Source organism: Giraffa tippelskirchi, chromosome 6 (assembly GCF_054371585.1).
Source record: "Giraffa tippelskirchi isolate mGirTip1 chromosome 6, T2T-mGirTip1v1.2.pri, whole genome shotgun sequence".
In the NCBI taxonomy this organism is placed as follows: Eukaryota; Metazoa; Chordata; class Mammalia; order Artiodactyla; family Giraffidae; genus Giraffa; species Giraffa tippelskirchi.
Genome location: NC_137280.1, coordinates 159232908 through 159239612, shown reverse-complemented (window position 1 = coordinate 159239612; position 6705 = coordinate 159232908).

Below are 6705 nucleotides of genomic sequence, written 5' to 3'. Positions count from 1 at the left end.
CTATTTAACTTCTCTGTGCCCCAATTTTCTCATGTGTAAAATGGGAATAATTGTAATATCTACACTACAGAGCTATGATGAAGATGTTTACATACATAAAGCACACAGATAGGTATTAAATAAATGCCTTATTTATTTAAGTTGAGGATGGAAGGTTTTATTTTTTTAACTTTCTTCCTAGTCTAACATATCAGATGTGTTAAGTGTATACAGGTATATATTGTTTTACTTCACTTTGCTTTATTTTCCTTCACAGATACTGCATTTGTTACAAATTTATAAGTTTTGTGATAATCCTGTATGAAACAAGTCTACAGGCACCATTTTTCCAACAGCATTTGCTCACTTCCTATCTCTATGTCACATTTTGGTAATTCTCACAGTATTTCAAACTTCTCCATTATATTATATTAAGATAACAATACGATGTAATTAATGTTATGCATATTATATTAACATAATAATGTAATTTTATAATAACATAAAAATATAAGATGGTGAACTGAATTGATAAATGTATGTGTTCTGACTGCTCCACTGACCAGTCATTACTGCTCTTCCTCTCCTCGGGTTTCCTTATTCTCTGAGACACAATATTATTCAGATTAGGCCAATTAATAATCCACAATGGACCCTAAGTGCTCAACTGAAAGAGCTGCGTGTCTCTCACTTTAAATCAAGAGTTAGAAATGATTAAGCTTAGCGAGGAATGCATGTCAAAAGCTGAGGAAGTCTGAACACTAGCCCTCTTGAACCAGCCAAGTCAGCCAAGTTGTGAATGCAAAGGAAAATTCTGAAGGAAACTGAAAGTGCTACTCCAGTGAACACACAAATGATAAGTAAGTGAAGCAGTCTTATTAGTGATATGGAAACAGTTTTAGTGGACTGAGTAGAAGACTAAATCAGTACAAGTGTCCCTTAAGCTAAAGCCTAATCCAGGCAAGGCTCTAACTTCCTTCATTTCTATAAAGGTTCAGAGAGATGAGGAAGCTACAGAAGAAAGGTTTGAAGCTAGAAGAGATCCATTAATGAGACTGAAGGAAAGAAGCCATCTCCATAGCACAGAAGCGTAAGATGAAACAGCAAGTGCTAATAGAGAAGTTGCAGCAACTTATCCAGAAGATCTAGCTAAGATGCATTTAACTACAGACTTTTAATGTAGACAAAACAGCCTCTTATTGGAAGAAGATGCCATCTAGGACTTTTATAGTTATAGAGGAGAAGTCAAGGCAGGGCTTCAAAGCTTCAAAGGACAGGCTGACTCTCTTTTTAGAGGTGAATGCAGCTCATGACTTAAAATTGAAGCTGATGCCCATTTATCATTCTAAGACACTAGGACCATTTAGAATTATGCTACATCTACCCTGCCTGTGCTCTATAAATGGAAAAATAGAGCCTGAGTGACAGAACATCTGTTGACAACATGATTTACTGAGGATCTTAAGCCTACTATAGAGACCTACTGCTCACACAACAAAATTTCTTTCAAAACATAACTGCTCACTGACAATGCATGTGGTCACCCAAGGGCTCTGAAGGAGATATAAAGCAAAAGTAATGCTGTTTTCAGGCCTGCTAACACAACATCTATTCTGTAGCCCACGGCTTATGGAGTAATTTAAAGTTTGTATTTATTATTTAATAAATACATTTCATAAGACTATAACTGTCATAGGGAGTGATTCCTCTGATAGGAAGTGAAGGATTCACCATTTTAGACATCATTAAGAATATTCAAGACTCCTGAGAAGAGGTCAAAATATCAATATTATCAGGAATTTTGAAGCAGTTGATTCCCTCCTCGTGGATGACTTTGAAGAGTTCAAGACTTTAGTGGAAAAAGTCACTATAGATGTGGCAGAAGTAGTAAGAGAATTCGAATTAGAAGTAGAGTTTGAAGATGTGACTGAATTGCAGCAATCTCTTTTTAGAGGTGATCAAACTCTAACACATGAGAAGTTGTTTCTATGGATAAGCAAAGAGTGGTTTCTTGAGATACAATCTACTCCTGTGAAGATGTTGTGAAGATTGCTGAAATGACAACAAAGGATTTAAAATCATTACATAAACTTAGTTGATAAAACAGTGGCATGATTTTAGAGGATGGATTTCAAGTTTTGAAAGAAGTTCTACTGTGGGGAAAATGCTGTCAAACAGCACTGCATGCCACAGAGAAATCTTTCATAAAAGGGAGAGTCAGTTAATGTGGCAAACGTCACTGTTGTCTTATTCTGAGAGATTGTACAGCCACCCCAACCGTGAATAACCACTACCTTGATCAGTCAGCAGCCATCAATACTGAGGCAAGATCCTCCACCAGCAATGAGATTATCACTTGCTGAAGGCTCAGATGATGGTTACCATTTTTCAGCAATAAATTATTTTTAATTAAGGTATGTATATTGTTTTTAGACATAATGCTACTGAACATTTAATAGTATAGTGAACACTGCACAGTGTAAACATAATGTTCATATACATTGAGAAACCACAAAATGTGGGTGACTCACTTTATTGTGATAGTCACTTTACTGCTGTGGTCTGAAACCAAATCCTCAATATCTCTGAGGTATGTCTGTATTCTTTGGAAAAAATATCATATCTAAATCAAGCTCATTACTCTGAATAATTCCATATTTTTCATTAAAGCTTCAGTATATTTGTATTTAAAATGGCATTGGACATAAGTTCAGCAAGGTATAAGATCAATATACAAAGTCAACTGCAAAACAGTAATGAACAACTTACCAATGAAGTAGGGAAAATAATTCCTTTTATAATAGCAAAAAAAGAGCAAGATACTTCAGAATAAATTTAATCAAAGAAGTGCCAGGCTTATACACTAAAAGCTATAAAACATTGTTCAAAGAAATAAAAGGCCTAATAAATGGAAAGATACTATGTATCCATACAACAGAAGATTAATATTATCAAATATTGGGGGCAATGCTACTTAAATTGATCTACAGATTCAACAAAAAGTCCATCAAAATATCAACAACCTTTTTTATAGAAATGACTAACTGAACCTAAAATTCATATAGAATTGCAGGGAACACAAACAGTTTAAACAATTTTTTTTTAAAAGTTGGAGGAGTCATGGTTTTATTTCAAAACCTAATATAATGCTAAAATAATCATGCCAATGTGGTGTTAGTATAAGGACAGACATTCAATAGGATAGAATTGACAGTCCAAAATAAACCCATATGTCTAAGGTCATTTGATTTTTGCCAAAGATTCCAAGACCATCCAATGGAGAAATAGTACTTCCAAAAAGTCCTGCTAGCATATTTGGCTATATGATGAAAAATAAGGAACTCTCACCATTACTTCACACCACATACAAAAATTAACTCAAAATAAAGATCTAAATGTAAGAGTTAAAATAATAAAACTCTTAGAAGAAAATCTAATTGTTAATCATTATGACTTCATATCAGGCAATAATCTCTTAAATATTACATCAAAAGAAAAAAAAATAGATAAATGAGTCTTCATCAAAATGAAAAATTTAGTGTGTCAAAGGACACTATCAAGAAATTAAAAACAACCCACAGGAGAAAAATATCTGCAATCAATAATAAGAAGATAATCCTTAGAGTTAAACAATAAAAGGATAAATAACTAAAGAATGGTCAAAGGATTTGAACAGACATGTCTCCCACGAAGTTATACAAATGGCTAAGTACATGAAAAGATGATACCAGTTATGAGGCAAACACAAATCAAACTATGAGATACCACTTCACAGTAAGATGGATATAATTAAAAACTGAGAAATGGCAAGTGATGTCAAAGATGTGGTGAAATTGTCATCCTCCCACATTGCTAGTTGAATGTTAAATGATTCAGTCACTACAGAAAACAGTTTGCAATTTCTAAAAACGTTAAGCATAGTACTATGGTATGATCCAGCAATTCCACTCCTAGGTATACACCAAGGAGAATTAAAAATATACGTTCATACAAAAACTTGTACATGGATATTTATATCAGAATTATTCATAATAGCCAAAAAGTGGAAACAACCTAAATATGCATCAGCCAACAAAAGGATAAACAAAATGTGATCCAATGGAAAATCATTAGGCCACAAAAAGGAATGAAGTACTGATACATGCTACAATATGGAGGAACCCTGAAAACATTATGCTTAATGAAAAGAAAAAGATAAAGAGTCATATATCACCTGATTCCATTTGTATCCAGAATAGATATAGAAAGTAGATTAGTGTTTGCCAGGAAGTAGGAGTAGAGAGAAAGGAAGGATTACAAGGTTTTTGTTTTTTTTTTTAAGGTGATGAGAAATTCTGGAATTAGATGATGATGGTTGCACAACCTTGTGAATACAACCACTGATTTGTACACTACTGATTTGTACATTTAAAATGGTAAATTTTATGGTCTGTGAATTATATATCTCTCACTCTCTCCTGTACCAGTCAAGGACATGGCAGAAAGTAGATGGCATACTTAGATGGCTTAATGAAAGTGAATTTCATAAAGGGACTATTTATACATATAATAATAGAGTTAAGGTGGGGAAAGTAGAGGAGTTTGAAGTGTATTGGAATTAGCAACAGTGGAGCAGCATTATCACTTCTCGGACTGAAGGGGCAACAACTGAAAATTTTCCAGAACTTGGGAAGAGTTACAGCCGAAGGAGAGGGCCATAAAACAGACCCTGGGCCTTCAGTAGAGACTCATTCCTCTGCCAAACAGTCTTGGAAGAGAAGGAGCCTGGGTAATAAATATCCAATCTACTTTCTCCTCCCTTCCACTGATCACTACCAGTACCTCCACAATTGACAAAACTTAGAAGTCAGTAGGTAAGGAGCCCCATCTAGCTCAATAGAAGTCAGCGCTCTGGGGCACAGAGCTGAAGGGAGAACAATTTCAGTGCACCAAGAGGGAGCGAAGGGAAGATGCAGCAGGATCATTCTGATTACTGTCTGGAGAACCAGTTCTAGGGAGAGGGGAAAGAGAGTAGCATCATGAGAACAGGAAGGTATGCCAGAATTCCAGGAGAATGGTGATGATGGCTTGTACTGCCATGACAGTCACAGACATGAAAGATTAAAAGAACCTCCAATATCTACTTTGACCTTTAAAGCAGTACCTAGGAACAAAACATGTGGTAAATCACAGGCCAGAAATGTCAAACAACCTAATTTTCCAATGTTGAGACGAGAACCCAAGTCCAACCAAGTTGACTGGAAGCCAAAGCAAAAATACCTGTGGGAAGATGAGGCCCCACAGAATGCTATATTAATTGTTTCCCCAACCCTGCTTCCCTTTTTACTGGGACTGCAGTCTTGAGGCTGAGCAGAGCAAGTGATTATCTGAGGACTTTTTTCTCATAGATTTTTGGAATGGAAAGGAGCCTTTCAATAATTTAGTCCATTCTCAATTTATAAAGGAGGATGCTGAGGCCCAATAGTTTGCCTTGTCTGACCCATCAAAGCTGCTCAGTGAGCAAATGGTACAGCTGGTCCTAGAATCTAGGTAGTCCCATTGCTAACCTGAAAGGCATTCAGTCCTATTTCTTTAACTGGGAGGTGTCCATCCCAAATGCCTTGTCTTTCAGCAACCTTCTAATTATCTAACCTACCTCATTATTAAAGGTGATCCCACCCACGACAGTCTTTTGGTCTTTAATCCTCCTATGTTGGAAGAGGAAAAGAAAGCACACTGTTTAAAGTGAGATCAACAGTGAAAGGATTTCCAAAATATTAGTAGCATAACTCAGTGGTTAAAAATGATGTTTTTAGGTATCATTTTCAGGAGCAATGTATTTGTTTTGCACCCAATTATGATTCAGCATGTCAGATTGTATTACTCATGTAGTTTTACCTTCGGATATCACAGTTACAGCTCAATATAGTAAGTAGAGACTTCTGGAGGGAAAAGGCAGCTTTTGATTTAACTCTGCTTTCACATATGGAGCACACATTGTGGTGTCAACGCAACAGAAAAAGAGTTAAGAAAATGCTGAAACCTCCAGAAAAATGTGAGGCTTGTGGTCAAAATTGAAAGCACCACCTGAAAGATGCATCCTGAGAGAAGGCTGTATTTGTCCCTTGTATTGTGACTTTGCTTATCTCACTTGGTGGCCAGGAAAATCTTGAGACTCCAATGTCAAGATGAGAGTTACCTCTTATCTCCATTCCATTTTTGTAGCATTTAGACCCAATTTGATTGTAAAGTTTATGGGTTATTCATTTCATTTTAAAGTACCTAAGAATATACATCAGTGATCAAGATAGGGATATTTTTCAGGTGCTTAGGATCCTAAAAAATATTTATTGCAAGTCCCTATCTAGACGAACAATTTGAACCACCTCAAATCAGCTGTGTTATATTTGGGACTATTCTGGCAATCCCACAGTACCAGACATTGAGAAAGAAACTACATCAATACTTTGACCAGGGGGAGGCCCCTGACAGGCCTCTCTCTTGGAATTAGCTTAGCTGGGGGTCCCAGGATGACCCCACAGGGGTAAGACTCACAGCTGCTCCAGGATCTGGTTGAGTGAAGTACAGAGGGGCTAGTAAGTTTGGAGAGTGTGCAAAGGGGGCAAACAGGGACAGGGCCCATGCCCATTCCAGTCCAGGCTTGAGTCTGTGATGTTGCCAAAGAGCAAAGGGAGACAGAGTAAATTCCAAGGAAGTCACTTCAAAGGCAGATTTTTCTAAGGGTAC